The sequence below is a fragment of the Pristiophorus japonicus genome, chromosome 15 (assembly GCF_044704955.1).
Source record: "Pristiophorus japonicus isolate sPriJap1 chromosome 15, sPriJap1.hap1, whole genome shotgun sequence".
Lineage (NCBI taxonomy): Eukaryota > Metazoa > Chordata > Chondrichthyes > Pristiophoridae > Pristiophorus > Pristiophorus japonicus.
The window spans coordinates 170,337,177-170,354,642 of record NC_091991.1 but is presented as its reverse complement, the minus strand read 5'-3'; the positions used below and the strand labels follow the sequence as shown (position 1 = coordinate 170,354,642).

Genomic DNA, 17,466 nt, shown 5'->3' with positions numbered 1-17,466 from the left:
CCTGTAATAGCATTTTATTCCAGAGTTAATTAACTGAATTTAAATTCCCCAGCTGCCACTGGTGGGATTTGAACTCCGTCTCCGCATCAGTAGTCCTGTGACATAACCACTATGTTGCCGTACCCACTTTACAGGCCGTTAAGATCGGTTTCACGTCAACGCTAGTCCAGTCTGCAGATCTCTTTCAAGCCGTTTCTTCATCAAACACACAAAGTAGGGCAATTCAAGATGCTTTGTGTTGTCGTACCACACCACCGTGTGACACTGGCTGCTGCATTTGCTGTTGTACTGATAAGAAGCCCCGTGCTTAAAACCCCAGAGATTCGTTAATTCCTACTTGTCTAAACAGTCGCTGCTGGTTTGACCCCACTTCATGTTTAAAAAGTCAAACAGAGCGTAAATTGCAAATTCCACTAAAACCTGGGTGAACTTTGAAAAGTTCAGCTGCAGCTCAGTCACTTCATCTCAAAGAAAATATTAATCCTGCATGCCAAAATATGTGCAGTAGAGCTTACATTATCGTGCTTCTATACATGCCATTGTCTGAGGAGTTCTTTGAATATTCAGCAATCCTCACTCTGCTCAATATCCATTTGGCCTATTTGTTTTGCTTTTGCGGAGCGCTTTTTTGGACAAGACTTGGGGCAGTGATAGATCGTTTCCATTGATCTCGAGAAAAGACAACAATTCAAGACAACCGCAGAGAGGATGATGGCGAGAATTCCGCATTCTAACCGCCACAACACGCTGTTGGAAGCAGGGCCTGCAAGTTCTTTCCAAAGAGGATGAGGGAGCTGCTTGAAAAACAATGAGAGTACAGGGAGTGAGGAGAATGGAATTAGCTGAGGTGTCTCGTGGGGGAAAAGTATAGGCACAAACTTGATAGGCCAAACGGCCCATTTCTGCAATGAAAAGTTCAAGGATTCGATGAAATCTGCAGCAGTCCACGTAATCTTTCTCCTTCCTCATACTGCCCCGCCAGATCATCCTTTCGGTTTGGAGTAAATGTTTAAGGCAACTAGCAAAAGGACCAGAAGCAACATGAGGGAAAACTTTTTTTTTTTAAAAACGCAACGAGTGGTTAGGATTTGGAATGCGCTGCCTAATATTGCGGTGGATCCGGATTCAATAGTAGCCTTCAAAAGGGAATTGGATAAATACCTGAAGGAGAAAGAATTCCAGGGTTGAGGAACGAGCGGGGGAGTGGGACTATAGGCAGCTGGATTGCTCTTTGAAAGAGGCCGGCACAGTCACGATGGGCCGAATGGCCTCCTTCTGTGCTGTACTATTCTATGATTCTATGAAATGCACATGGTTTTTGGGCAGTATACATCTTCCACAAAATAGAGCAGACCATTACTGTGAGGTACACCGTCCAGCATCTAACCCTGGTAATGCTTCTGGCAATTTTCACAAATTGGTTCCACAATGAATTGAGTTAGCAGGAATGCAGCAACAGCCCCTCGAGCCTGTTCTGCGATCCAATTAGACCACGGCTGATCTGTATCTTAACTTCACCTGCCCGCTTTGGCTCTGTAACCCTTGTTGCCCTTGCTTAACAAAAATCTATCGAACTCAGTTTTGAAATTTTCCAATTGACCCACAGTCTCGACAGCTTTTTGTGGGAGAAAGTTCGAGATTTCCATTCCCCTCTGTGTGGAGAAATTCTTCCCGACTTCACCCCATGAACGGCCTAGCTCTAATTTTAAGCTAATGCCCGTGGGTTCTGGTCTCCCCCACAAGAGGAAATAGATTCTATCCACCCCATCAACTGCTTGAATCATCGCAAACACCTCAACACCACAAGAAAACGGAAAGCCCCAAGTCCAACAGTTGGTCAGTGCTGAACTAGCCAACCTTAGCCGGGGTAGCAACACGGGGATATTTGGCCTCAGCACCCGTGGACTAAGGAGGGAAAAAATCAGCCCCAATACCCACTTCCCAATTGCCATCCTGTCATCCTTGCTGTAAAGTGTTCACGTGTGGACACCAGAAGAGAAGAATGGGCTTGATCCCGCACAAACAACCCGTCTTGACTCGTACATGAACGACTCTTTGGGTAAAAGGAAAAAAAAAGACTTGCATTTCTATAGCGCCTTTAATGACCTCAGGATGTCACAAAGGGTTTTTACAGCCAATGAAGCGCTTTTGGAGTGTAGTTAGTGTTGTAATGTAGGAAACGCGGCAGACAATTTGCGCACAGCAAGCTCCCACAAATAGCAATGTGATAATGACCAGATAATCTGTTTTAGTGATGTTGATTGAGGGATAAATATTGGCCCAGAACACTGGGGAGAACTCTCCTGTTCTTCTTCGATATAGTGCCATGGGATCTTTTAGGTCCACCTGAGAGAGCAGACGGGACTTTGGTTTAACGGCTCACCCAAGAGACAGCACCTCCGACAGTGCAGTACTCCCTCAGTACTGCACTGAAGTATCAGCCTGGATTTGTGTGCTCAGATCTCTGAAGTGGGACTCGAACCCAGGACCTTCTGCTCAGAGACAAGAGCACTACCCACTGAGCCACGACTGACACAGAAAAGGGGTGATCTGTGGCCTCAACATGAGTTTGGTGTGCAAAATCAAAACACATGGTATTAGGGGTAATGTACTGACGTGGATAGAGAACTGGTTGGCAAACAGGAAGCAGAGAGTCGAGATAAACGGGTCCTTTTCAGAATGGCAGGCAGTGACTAGTGGGGTACCGCAAGGTGTGCTGGGACCCCAGCACTTTACAATATACATCAATGATTTGGATGAAGGAATTGAGTGTAATATCTCCAAGTTTGCAGATGACACTAAACTGGGTGGCAGTGTAAGCTGTGAGGAGGATGCTAAGAGGCTGCAGGGTGACTTAGACAGGTTAGGTGAGTGGGCAAATGCATGGCAGATGCAATATAATGTGGATAAATGTGAGGTTATCCACTTTGGGGGCAAAAACACGAAGGCAGAATATTATCTGAATGGCGGCAGATTAGGAAACGGGGAGGTGCAACGAGACCTGGGTGTCATGGTTCATTAGTCATTGAAAGTTGGCATGCAGGTACAGCAGGCGGTGAAGAAGACAAATGGTATGTTGGCCTTCATAGCTAGGGGATTTGAGTATAGGAGCAGGGAGGTCTTACTGCAGTTGTACAGGGCCTTGGTGAGGCCTCACCTGGAATATTGCGTTCAGTTTTGGTCTCCTAATCTGAGGAAGGACGTTCTTGCTATTGAGGGAGTGCAGCGAAGGTTCACCAGACTGATTCCCGTGATGGCGGGACTGACATATGAGGAGAGACTGGATCAACTGGGCCTTTATACACTGGAGTTTAGAAGGATGAGAGGGGATCGCATAGAAACATATAAGATTCTGACAGGACTGGGCAGGTTAGATGCGGGAAGAATGTTCCCGATGTTGGGGAAGTCCAGAGCCAGGGGACACAGTCTTAGGATAAGGGGTAAGCCATTTAGAACTGAGTTGAGGAGAAACTTCTTCACTCAGAGAGTTGTTAACCTGTGGAATTCCCTACCGCAGAGAGTTGTTGATGCCAGTTCATTGGATATATTCAAGAGGGAGTTAGATATGGCCCTTACGGCTGAAGGGATCAAGGGGTATGGAGAGAAAGCAGGAAAGGGGTACTGAGGGAATGATTAGCTATGATCTTATTGAAGGGCCGAATGGCCTACTCCTGCACCTATTTTCTATGAGTCACGAGGAGGTATAAAAGAAGGTTTCTGTTTGATGCTCAAAAACATGTTGGGGTGGACGTAAAAGATCTCATGGCACTACTTCGAAGAAGAGCAGGAGAGTTATCTCCAGTGTCCGGGCCAATATTTATCCCTCAATTAAAATCACTAAAAATCACATGATCTGGCTATTATCACACTGTGGTTTGTGGGAGCTTGCTGTGCACAAATTGGCTGCTGCCTTTCCTACATTACAACAGTTACTGCACTTCAAAAAGTACTTCATTGACTGTGAAAGAAAGACGTACATTTATATAGCGCCTTTGTCTCAAAGCGCTTTACAGCCAATAAAGTACTTTGGGACGTCCGGAGTTCGTGAGAGGCGCTAAAGAAATGCAAGTCTTTCTTTCTTTCCTGCTTTATGTTCTGAGCACCTTAGACTGCTACAATAATTCTCTCCAATCTCCAGTTGGCTGCTGCCCCCCCTCCCAACTTGGATAATTTATTTCCACCCTCTGGGAATAAACCGGGACCAAAGGAGAATAGGGACTCCGCCAGAAGCAGCAGGGTTTGTATCCCCAGGCAGGGCTGGATCAAGGGCCTGATGGGCCTGGGGCAAACTGATCCAAATGGGCCGATAGTTTGTTCATGTTCATTACATTACATATATGATTGAGTATGAAAACATAGGCCAGTATATTCAATAATGAAAGCATATATTTTCTGTATCAAAAAGGTATATATTCTGGTTCGGGTAACATTGCAGTATTAGAGTCCTATACACATGCAAATTTCTCTCAATAACATATTCAGCCTATTTGGGAGGCCTAATATATTTTTCCCTACATTTATTTGGTGGGCCTGGGGCTATAGCCCCATCCGCTCCGCGGTTAATCCACCCCTGTCCCCAGGGTGAGCCTCGGTACCATTCCATCACAATGACCTGTACAGGAGGGCGATGCGGTTTGTGAGCCCCTCGAGATATTTTTTATTGGAGCAGGACATCAGCTCCTCAGGACGAGCCTACTCTTCGTTGAATCGAAGCTCAACATAGTCTGGGCGTTCACATGCTCGTGGGCGAGCAATAAACCTGTACGCTGCTGATAAACCCATTGTAAATAGTACAAGACACCTTGTACTCTCTCCAAGGTGTGATGACCCTGCTGTGATGGATCAGAGGGCCGGCCCGACCTGTGTGAGAACACCACCGCAGGTCGGGGCTATAAATGGAGCTGGAGCGCCGGGCCCTGGAACACCGTGGGCAAAGGTGCGGCGAATGAGGGTACGGGGCCCAGAAGAGCCGGGGGCCCAGGGGCAGCACGGACCTGCCCACACTGCGATATGTGTGCACACTAGGTCCGTGCAGCAGAGCAGGTCTCCAGTCGTCCTGACAAACCCACGGCACAGGACACCGCAGAATGGATTTGTGCCACAATGCGCAGATTCCAAGTCATTTCTGTCTCGGTTATTGTAGCTGAACCTGGTCAAGGGTCAGTCAGTGGGTGTTAAATTCAATCGCTGCCAGGCAGCCAAACCAATACTGGGCCCGCTTTTAATTGCTTATTGTAAAACTTGTTTTACAGCACAACAACCTGTCTTTAAAACAGTTGCTTTTGTTTACTTTTCGCCATCTTCATTTTAAGGTGGCCGGCCACGTAACTGGTCAGATTTATTTAGAAATGGAATTCAATTATGCTTATCGCCGTCCACACACAACACCACAACACACCACCCATCAGCTCTAGCCTCGTGCTGCAGCCCCGCGCTCCAAACAGCTCCTGACTCAGGTCCTCTGGGAAGGAGGACAGTAGGAGTATGTTTGAATGTGCGTGTATGCATTGGCAAAAGCGACAGAGCCTCGTCTCCAGGTCAGCTTAGATCCCCTTGCCACTGAACCAAGACCTCGCTCCGTCAAGCCCGTGTGGTGGCTGGTGTGCAACGGCCACCCCACGTTAAAAGAATTCATGCACAGGCATCTGCCACCGTTTAAAATGAGTTCATCAGTCACCCGAGTACTCATTTTTAGTGTGGAAGCAAGTCATCCTCGACCCCGAGGGACTGCCTATGATGATGATGAATACATCAACTAATGGGAGCAAAGGCTTTGGTTGAGACCATACCTCTCTGACCAAGCTTTTGGTCACCTGCGCTAATTTCTACTTATGCGGCTCGGTGTCAAATCTTTTAATCGCATAATACACCTGTGAAGCGCCTTGGGATGTTTCACTACGTTAAAGGCGCTATATAAATACAAGTTGTTGTTGTTGTTGATAAAACAAGCACAAATGCACGTTGAGGGTGTTTTGGGGTGGGGTGAGGAAGGAGTACCACAGCAGGAAGTATCTATTGCCATTGTGGTCACAAGCACAAGCTGCCACACGCAGTGATCTGGCGAATTCATGTCATCCAAGTTAAACTGGTTGGAAGCCATCAGCAGGGTCCCAAATTAGATTTATTCAGAGGCAAACCACATTTCTTGGCCTGTATTTTCCCCAAGACTGCAGAGCCACTGAAAGATAGCATGTCACTCGATCAGCCAAAATAATACTGTGGACACACAAGATATCAGAATCCACCTCCTCGTCTCCCACCACCTTTCCATAACAAACTTTTAATAAAGTGCAACTTAGCTCAGTTAGCAGCACCTCATCATGTCCCACACCAAGGCTCGAACTCATTCTGTTCTGCCTGCAGGATAGCTGTACTAAATTCCCGCTTACCCCTCACCCTTGTGCTTGCCAGCCCTCTGTATCTCCCACTGCCTCAACTTTAAAAGCCTCGTCCTGGCCTGCAGATCCTTCCTGCAACTTCCTCCATCCAACGCCTCAGCTCACACCAACTGTTCTTACAGGTCTGTACTACTCCTCCAATTCTGGCCTCTTGCGCACTCCAGATTTCCTTTGCTCCACCATTGGTGGCCGTGCCTTCAGCTGCCGAGGAGCTAAGCTCCAGAATTCCCTCCCAAAACCTCTCTCTCCTCCTTCAAGACTGCTCCTTACAACCTACCTCTTTGACCAAGCTTTTGGTCATCTGTCCTAATATCTTATGTGCACATGATGTCAAATTTAATCTGATATCGTGCTTGTGAAATGCGATGGGATCCTTTACTACGTTAAAGGCGTTATATAAATATATGTTGTTGACGATGTCTTCTACACAGTGCCTAATGTCTCGACTTTTCTTCCCTCGGTATTACCTGCTGCTTCCCTGCTTCTTGTAGTGAAGTCCAGACCACTATTAACTCAACGCCAGCTCACGTTTAATTGCTGACGACCGCATCATCAGCCAGCATCAATCATAGAAACATAGAAATTTACAGCGCAGGAGGCCATTTCGGCCCATCGTGTCCGCACAGCCCTTGATCAGCAGCTCTAAAGGTTACACATAAACCTATGAACAATGACGGAAAGGCAAAGAGCACCCAGCCCAACCAGTCCGCCTCACATAACTGCAACACCCTTTATACTGAAAGCATCTACACTCCACCCCAACCGGAGCCATGTGATCTCCTGGGAGAGGCAAAAACCAGATATAAACCCAGGCCAATCCTTATTGCCCGTCATCTTTGATCCATTATCCCCTTCCCCACGGGTACCAAACACCATTATTAGCTGTGAGAACAGGCATCAACCTGCCCCTGAACCCTCACTGGCCACAAAGGGATATATGACAGACAACCACGTCGACTAAACTGCGTTTTCTCTCTTTCTCATTCCCGCAGAGCAGCGACCTCTGCTCTACATACCTCATCACTGAAAGGGGGTGGGGGCGGGGGAAGAGATATAAATGAAAGTTGTTGTTGTAGTACATCTCGTGTTACAATTCTGGTATTTTCCCCAGATACTTTTTCTTATATCCAGAGAGAAAATGCTATCCTGTACCCAAGCCCCCGCTTCTCTGCAAATAAGTTAATAATGTAGGGTGCCTAGGGTGAACAATAAACCTATTATGCTGCTGACAAGCTCATTGGAAACAGTACAAGATGCCCTGTCCTTTCCCACTGAAGACAAATAACGTTGACAGCCCATATATTGCAGGCTACAAACAGTCAAATGAAACAGAAGTGCAAACACATCAGATGTCGCTCGATAAAAGAACGCATGATTTTTCAACACTACTTCTAATTTCAAAATAATAAACCTCTTGAAACTTTAATGAGTCACGTAACTTGGGACCTGTGTCTGCGAGGAAAATCTCATACAGGTTGAATCTCCCTTATCCAGAACTCCCTTATCCGGAACCACCCCTTGTCCAGAACCATTCCAGGCCACTGGGTGGCGTATGCGCAGAACTCCGACATGAACAAATTGAAGTCATTCCTCGCTGTCGACTCCTGCAATCGCTGGCCTGACCCCACGATCCACCGCCGCCCCTTCCCCCCACCCCCCACCATGATCTCTCTGCCGTACTCCCAGCCCCAAGCCAGCTAGCCCCAATATTCCCTTGCTCAGTACCTGTTCCATCCAACGCGACCATCCCTCGTCCAGAAAAATCCCTTATCCAGAACAGGCCAGGTCCCGAGGGTTCCGGATAAGGGAAGTTCAACCTGTACAAGACTTTGGATAGTCTTTGCATACTTTCACTAGCCCCATCTGATTCAACTGTGTGAGGAACAGAGATACAGAGAAACCGCCTTCATTGTTTTCTTGTCGGATACCTAGAGGTGCTCGGAGGCTCAGAAACTGGCTTTCCTGATGAACAAATTTGGAATTTAAAAAAGGTACAATAGTGTGCAATGCTCATGTTACTGGGCTAGTAATCTAGAGGCCTGTACTAATAATCCTCAGAATGCGAGTTTGAGAATTTTAATTCAGTTTTTAATAAAAGTCCGGAATTTTAAAAAAAACTTCAATGTCAGTAAAAGTGACCACGCAGCTGTCAGATTATCGTAAAATTGATGTCCTGTAGGGAAGAATCAAAGGATGGTTAAAGCACAGAAGGAGGCCACTTGGCCCGTTGAGCCCGTGCCGGCTCTCTGCAAGAACACTTCGGCTAATCCCACTCCCCCCGCCCTTTCCCCATGGCCCTGCAATCGTTTTTTTCCCTTCGGGTACTTATCCAACTCCCTTTAGAGAAGGAGACCTGCCGTCCTTACCCGACCTGGCCGATTTGTGACCAATCAGTCCCACACCAATGCAGTTGGCTCTCAGCTGCTGCCTACCAAAGTGGCCGAGCGAGCCACCAAATTGTATCAATCGTCTCCCAGGCGATTCAAAGATGGTCCTCCACCACCACCGCCACCTTGGGGCAACTCGAGGATGGGCAACGCTGACCTCGCCTACATCAAGGGGATGACATTTTAATATAGCCACCTCCGACCCTCTCCCTCTCTCACATTAGTCAGTGGCAGTCAATTGTGCTACTTGTTAGCCCATCAGGGTACACCAGTGACGGAGCAGAGGGAGGCAATGCCGAGATCTATCTTGTTTTGCTTTTAACAGACCAGTTTCATAAAATAAGTGGGGAACCGTGGCTAGAGAAGACGACCATTAAAAATTAAAATCTCTTGAGGCAATCGACAATATCGTGAGGAAATACCTTAATCAAAAGAGACTTGCTGTAAAATCTAGTGCATCATTCACCCTCGTGTGTGCACACTGAACGATCCCCAATTATAAATTGACAGTGAATTTTAATAAAATGGTAACTGTACAATGTACTTCTGAGGTTGATTGTTCAATAAGAAAAATCCTCACCTTCCCATTTTTTTTGTTGCTATGATGCATGAATCATTGAGTGTCCTACTGAACAGGTCAGTAGTACTATGCCTCAAGGCAGGGGAGTACAATGCATGAGGCGTTCATGGTAATGTTATTACATTATCCCAACCTCCCACAGCTGTCTCCAAGGCACAGCCACCTCTGAACTGATTAGGCAAGATGTGAGATTCCCTCAACACGGACAGGCAGCTGAGAGAATTTTGCCAGGCATGCAATTACTGTGACTAGATTACACGGGTTACAATGCTGACGACTAAATGATCACATCAATAAATATTTAAGAGTGTTGTACGATTTAAACAGCAATAGAAATGTCACGTCCCCTCTACACTGCTTTATAAAAAATTTGTTCACCGGATGTCAGCGTCGCTGGCAAGGCTGGCATTTATTGCCCATCCCTAATTGCCCTCGAGAAGATGGTGGTGAGCCGCCTTCTTGAACTGCTGCAGTCCGTGTGATGAAGGTACTCCCACAGTGCTATTGGGGAGGGAGTTCCAGGATTTTGACCCAGCGACAATGAAGGAATGGCCAATATATTTCCAAGTCAGGATGGTGTGTGACTTGGAGGGGGAACGTGGAGGTGGTGGTGTTCCCATGTGCCTGCTGCCCTGGTCCTTCGAGGTGGTAGAGGATGTGGGTTTGGGAGGTGCTGCCGAAGAAGCCTTGGCGAGTTGCTGCAGTGCATCTTGTAGACGGTGCACACTGCAGCCACGGTGCGCACGGTGGTGGAGGGAGTGAATGTTTAAGGTGATGGATGGGGCGCTAATCTGCTATCAGCAGCAAAGCCGCGCTTTCTGGAACTTCCTGAACCCCATCTCTCTGTTTCATCCCTCGGCACCATTAAGGGGCTCCTTGAAACCTCCCTCTTCCAACATCGCCTTTGGTCAACTCAGTGACTCCTCTCCCTATCCCTGCTGGTTAGCCGAATTCTGCCCCACCACCCCCACCCTTGTGCGCTATCGTCATCATGTAGATGGGCTGTTAAACGGAGGCCCCGTCCACTTGCTTTAGTGGTTCAGGCGAGCTTACCAAGTTCCCACTCTACTGTTCAAAGAGCAGGGCATTCTAATTTTGTTGCGGTTTGTGGGACATCGCCGATTCAGCCTAGCTGTCACATCTGCACACACGACAAATCGCTGTGCTACAAAAGGTTGTGAAGCACTTATGATTCATCTTGACAAGATAAAGGCACTGTCTAGTATTATTCCTAATAATTTGGCTACTCTGTCCTGGATATCTGTTATGTAGCAAAAACATGCTCCCTCCATACTCTCGGTTCTATCAAGAGTATCCATTATAACTCTGTGGCTTCAGAAGAGGAAAGAAGGGGGCAAATATGTAAAGATCAGTTGGTGCATTGATGAACTTCGTACTTTTTTTCCTGACTTCCTCTCCTGAAAGCAACAGGTTTAACGGATACAATGCCACAGACTAGGTCAGTTCTCCAAATGCTTAGCCTAACTAGCCTAGAAAGTAAGTGTTGGCTGGTTATTCAGCTGCAGAGGCATCACAGCTGAGTTCAATCCTATCCTCACCTGGCACCCAAACGTCCCTACAGGGGTCAACAATGGGTCGTGATCTGGAGCCTCTCCTCAGGACACAGAGCGACTGTAGTGCTCATCTGGCTAATCTGACTGAGATCAACTAAGGCAGCACCGACCAGGGATCCAACCTAAGCTCTATAGCTTTGTGCATCACACATTTGCCTGACTGAGCCATTCGGAGAGGCCCTACTTTATATTTGCCTTTTTGGTTGCAGCATTTCTTTCTTTCTGGCTGCAGGATCAGGATTTAAATTGCTATTTTTACTTCAGGTTAGAAATACAACAAACAAAATACCTCCACAACTCGAATTTAACATAGTAAAACGATCCAAGGAACTTCACAGGATCGTTATCAGAGAAAGTTTGACATCGAGCCACATAGAAAGAAAGACTTGCATTTATATAGCGCCTTTCATGGCCACCGGCGTCTCAAAGCGCTTTACAGTTGTAATGTGGGAAACATGGCAGCCAACTTGTGCACAGCAAGCTCGCACAAAGAGCAATGTGATAATGACCAGATAATCTGTTTTTTTGTTATGTTGATTGAGGGATAAATATTAGCCACGACACCGGGGATAACTCCCCTGCTCGTGTTCAAGTAGTGCCATGGGATCTTTTACGTCCACCCGGGAGGGCAGATGGGGCCTTGGTTTAGCGCCTCATCTGAAAGACGGCACCTCCGACAGTGCAGCACTCCTTCAGCACTGCACTGGAGTGTCAGCCTAGATTTTTGTGCTCAGGTTCCTGGAGTGGGACTTGAACCCATAACCTTCTGACTCAGAGGCGAGGGTGCTACCCACTGAGCCACGGCTGAGATAAGGAGATATTAGGACAGGTGATCAAAAGCTTGGTCAAAGAGTTGGATTTTAAGGAGAGTCTTGAAGGAGGAAAGAGAGGCAGAGGCATTTATGGAGGGAGTTCCAGAGCTTGGGGCCTAGGCAACAGAAGGCACGGCCACCGATGGTTGAACGATTATAAACAGGGATGCTCAAGAGCCCAGAATCAATCTAAACTCTCTCACTTTAAAACTAATTCAATAGTCTGCATACTCACAACAGTTTCCAAATATCGAGAATTAATGTCATGTGTTAATAAGATAACTAAAATTGAAGCAATTTCAGCAATTAATTGTCACAGCAAGGGACTGTTGACTTCCCAGGCTTTATTTTTTGCTAACACATGTACATCACCATGAAAATACATTTTCTATTTCTATTTATTCTTGTGCTGAGTTCCATAAACATTTGCCAGTCAGAAGGTCAAAGCTGCCAGCTGTATCTTTCCAAACACCAAAGCAAAATGCCTTCTGCAGACCCATGGCCCCGCAGAGATTTACATTTTCTAATGGACCTCTGGTGCAACCTTTTTCCACTTACTTCCTTAAATCCAGTCATATTAGAGAATCATGACCGAACCCTGGAGGCATCCTGAGGGAGGTCGCGGCGATGTAATGACATTACCATGAATGCCACACGCATTCTAATCCCCTTTCCTTGAGAAACTGAAGAAGCGTTCTGCGGGAGTTGTAGAATAACTCAGCAGAAGCCAACAAAAATATAATGCATGGACGTTCCCTCCCGCGCCCCCCTCACCCCTTCCTCCCCACACCCCCCCCCCCCCCCCCCACTCCCTCCCACCCGGCTCTTTTTTTCAACTGGTGACCTCATCATCATCAGAGGCAGTCCCTCGGAATCGAGGAAGACTTGCTTCCACTCTACAAATAAGTCCTTAGGTGACTGAACAGTCCAATACGAGAACCATAGTCCCTGTCACAGGTGGGACAGATAGTCGTTGAGGGAAAGGGTGAGTGGGGCTGGTTTGCCGCACGCTCCTTCCGCTGCCTGCGCTTGATTTCTGCATGCTCTTGGCGATGAGGCTCGAGGTGCTCAGCGCCCTCCCGGATGCTCTTCCTCCACTTAGGGCGGTCTTTGGTCAGGGACTCCCAGGTGTCGGTGGGGATGTTGCATTTTATCAAGGAGGCTTTCAGGGTGTCCTTGTAACGTTTCCTCTGCCCACCTTTGGCTTGTTTGCCGTGAAGGAGTTCCGAATAGGGCGCTTGCTTTGGGAGTCTCGTGTCTGGCATGTGAACAATGTGGCCCGCCCAGCGGAGCTGATCAAGTGTGGTCAGTGCTTCAATGCTGGGGATGTTGGCCTGGTCTAGGACGCCAACGTTGGTGTGTCTGTCCTCCCAGGGGATTTGCAGGATCTTGCGGAGACATCGTTGGTGGTATTTCTCCAGTGATTTGAGGTGTCTACTGTATATGGTCCATGTCTCTGAGCCATACAGGAGGGCGGGTATCACAACAGCCCTGTAGACCATGAGCTTGGTGGCAGATAGGAGGGCCTGATCTTCGAACACTCTCTGGCCTGGAGACGACGAAGGTTGAACAGGTTCCCACTGGTTCTGTAGTTTAGCTCCATTCCAGCGGGGAGCTTGTTGAGTGTGAGGTGGAGCATGGCAGCGAGGAAGATTGAGAAGAGGGTTGGCGCGATGACGCGGCCCTGTTTGACCCCGGTCCGGACATGGATTGGGTCTGTGGTGGATCTGTTGGTAAGGATCACAGCCTGCATGTCGTCGTGGAGCAGACGGAGGATGGTGATGAACTTTTGGGGGCAGCCGAAACCGGAGGAGGACGCTCCATAGACCCTCGTGGTTGACAGTGTCAAAGAAGGCCATGTGTAAGGGTTGGTGTTGTTCCCTGCATTTTTCTTGCAGCTGTCACGCTGTAAAAATCATGTCCGTTATACTTTGCCAATTTACACCATGAGCACCGTGAACTCTTTGTGAATGAAATTTTCGAGCGTGTCTCGGGGAGACTTCCCGTCTGGCCCATTACAACAAGCCCTACCCTCAGCTCCCGGAGGTACAGCAATGAAACTCCCCTCGCGTTCCAGACTGGATCTCCGTGCCCTACTCTGGCGCGCCTTCTTCAATCTCTTCAAAGATAGACCAAGTTGACGCCAGGCGGGGCCAACGTTTGGGTTGATTCACAAACTGATTCATTCCACAGCAGGCAAGGACATACAGCGCAGTGAGAGACGGTGGGATCAATCGGTATAACTGTTGTTCACGAACCTGGCCATACAGGAGCGAAACCAGGAAGCACGTTTTCACACAAAGTGTAGTAGAAATTTGGTGCTCTCCTCACCCAAACTGCTGTGGCTGGTCGGATAATCAGAGCTTTGGAGAGATGGATTTTTTGTTAGGCAAGGGTATCAAGAGATATGGAGCAAAGGCGGGAATATCGGCTTGAGATGCAGATCGGCCATGGTCTGACTGAATGGCAGAACAGGCCTAAGGGCCTACTCCTCTTCGTATGTGCCATCACAAACATAACATACACACGTACACTAGCCCATTTTGGTGGATGCTTTAATTAATGTAAATGCGAAGACTCTCCCTGACCAGGGCAGAGCATCCCCCCACCCACCCACCCCAACTCACAGCCGGCTGAGATAACATGTCTGCGTCCTTTATTTTTTTTTTAAAGCCTTTTTTCAAAATCTAGTCGAGATCGAGAATGTCAGCGCCAAGGTGCTGGAAGTCTTTCTGAAAGGCCAGACACACTGCTGACAAATTGGCCATTAGTTGGGATCTGTGCAAAACAGCTGCCCTTGCCACATTCTCACCATCCTGTGCGCCTGACACTCAGACTTACACCCGTTAGGCAGCTTTTGCTCAGAATACATATTAAAGGCCACTTATGCTTAAGTCCTTTCTGTGAAAAAAATGGCCAAAATATCCCAAATCCTGTTGTTGTTGCGAGGTACCAGGCTAATCATGGAACAGATATTTCCACTGATGGGGGAGACTAGAACTAGGGGGCATAATCTTAGAATAAGGGGCCGCCCATTTAAAACTGAGATGAAGAGGAATTTCTTCTCTCAGAGGGTTGTAAATCTATGGAATTCGCTGCCTCAGAGAGCTGTGGAAGCTGGGACTGAATAAATTTAAGACAGAGATAGACAGTTTCTTAACCGAGAAGGGAATAAGGGGTTATGGGGAGCGGGCGGGGAAGTGGAGCTAAGTCCATGATCGGATCAGCCATGATCTTATTAAATGGCGGAGCAGGCTCGAGGGGCTGTATGGTCTACTCCTGCTCCTATTTCTTATGTTCTTATGAACAACTTTTACACAGAATGTATAGCACAGAAACAGACCATTTGGCCCAACAGGTCTATGCCGGTGTTTATGCTCCACACAAGCCTCCTCCCACCCCTTTTCATCTCACCTTGTAAACATATCCTTCAAATCCTTTCTCCCTCATGTGCTTATCTAGCTTCCCCTTAAATACATCTATACTATTCGCCTCAACTACCGCTTGTGACAGTGAGTTCCACATTCTCACCAGTCTCTGGGTAAAGAAGCTTTTGCTGCATTTATATAGCACCATTAACGGAGTTAAAAAGTCCCACGGCGATTTTTAAAATCACGCCATTGTCGGACAGGGAGCCAATGTCGGTCAGCGAGCACAGGGTGATGGATAAACGGGACGTGGCGCGAGTTAGGACACGGCAGCAGAGTTTTGGTTGAGCTGCATTTTATGGAGGGTGGAAGATGGGAGGCCGGCCAGGCGAGGATTGGAATAGTCAAGTCGCGAGGTAACAAAGGCCTGGATGGCGATTTCAGCAGCAGATGAGCTGATGCAGGGGCGGAGGCAGGCGACGTTAAGAGTTGAAAGTCCATCTCGGCAATGGAGCTTCTAACCCCATGGCAATGGCGTGGCCATGGGGGCCAGAAGCTCATCTCGGGGTCAAGTAGGACAGCAAGGTTGCGAACGGTCTGTTTCAGCCTCAGGCAGTGGCCAGCGAGAGGGATGGAGTCGGTGGCTAGCAAATGGAGTTTGTGGCGGGGAGCAAAGACAGCGGCTTCGGTCTTTCCAAAATTTAGCTGGAGGAAATTTCTGCTCATCCAGGACTGGATGTCGGACAAGCAGCGTGACACATCAGAGGCAGTGGAGGGGTTGAGCGAGGTGGTGGTGAGAGAGGGCTAGGTCTTCGCCGACTTTGCGCCACGATTTGACCCTCCGCGGCGAAAACCCGGTTGGCGGGATCATTGGGAACTTTTTGCGGCGGTGCTTCCGTGTAGGTCTTCAGATGGGTTTTTTTAAATTTATTTTTTTAATGCTTTTGCTTTTCAGCTCTTCGACACTCTGTGGGCCCGACTCCATCCTCAGTGGCACTTGGGCGGCAAGTGCCTTTGCTGCCGAGAATGAGACCTCCCGCCGGCTGCCGCCCAGATTGGCGGCATAAGTCGCCCATCTGCCACCCCGCCGACTTTCGGGGGACCTCTCCGATGAAAATCCCGCTGAAAGTACAGTCAGGTACCTCAGCGGCCATCGGCGGGACTTTGGCGGGTAGAGGCCTTCATCAATTTCAGGCCCTTTATTTTTTTTCAGCGATTTGGTAGGTAAGGATTTTGTGAATGTTTTTTGCTTTTTTTTGTTTTTCCACCCTCCCAAGGCCTCTCTCGCAGCGCTACCAGCCTCAGACTAAAGTTGCCGAAACTCGCGGGATGCGCCACGAATCCTCGCGCAATGCCGACTTTACCAATGATGTAAAGGCCGAAATTTAGGCCGAAAAACGGTAGTGCAGCAAAAACGGTAGTTTTGGCACAAAAGTAGCTTTTGCGCCAAAAACTGAAAATCTAGCCCTTGTGCCTTGTGTGTTACAATATATACACTCCTCGCCCCATCCAAGAAAGAGAAAGTTCAATGCACAATCCTTGCTATCTACCACCAACCAGCGATTTTAAAGCAAGAAACATGGCAGCAAGGACTGAGAAATGCATCGGTGAGTGTGAAGACATCTCCCCTTAACGTTTAGGACTGTGCAACATTTCCCTTTTTAAAAGGCATAGCATTCTTCAAACTTTTAAAAAGTCACGCATACCAAATCTTTCAGCAGGCCCGGGGTGAGGGTTTCCCACGCCCACCCCGGGTTAATTGAGCCCACCTCGAGTGCACCTCGCTGACCTGGGCCTCATTCGTCTCAATTTGAAAAGGGCTGAGCCCTTTTCCACCCCTCCTCCACATGAAGAAGATTTTCATCCAAGGATGACATTTTTTAATTACTGGATGACTCTAATCACAAATTGTTCTTCTCTACTACACAAGTCTGCACTCTCCTTCCTTCCTTCCTTCCTTCCTTCCTTCCTTCCTTCCTTTCTCTCTCCCCCTCCCTTTGCCTTCTGCGTATGTGTGAATGACCCCTGACCTCCTGAAACGCGGGAAAATCTGTTTACCGGAAAAAAAAAACACATGCGCAGAAGGCCGTTGCTAGAGAAGTTTTGCCTTCCACATCGCTGGGCTATCACTGGGCCGAAAGTGACGATCCCAAAAATGGGCGATGTTCCAGCGATCATGAAGGCTGACACATCGCCAAGGCTGGAACATTGCCCATTTTTTGGGCCCCAACAATCGGAGTGGAAAGTCTAGCCCCAGATATCTCAAAGATTGGCAAATCCAGGGAGAAGATAGAAACCCATTGCAATTTATTTTAATCTGATCACTGCAAGTGTTTAAAACAAACCC

The 17,466-nt window shown here is 47.9% G+C and overlaps 1 protein-coding gene across 1 annotated transcript in view; it reads right to left on the bottom strand.

Moving 5' to 3' along the window:
- The window catches only part of LOC139281246 (uncharacterized protein C7orf50 homolog), a 435,290-nt gene that overhangs the window by 397,761 nt on the left and 20,063 nt on the right, over positions 1 to 17,466 (bottom strand). The gene's annotated exons all lie outside the window — the stretch shown is intronic.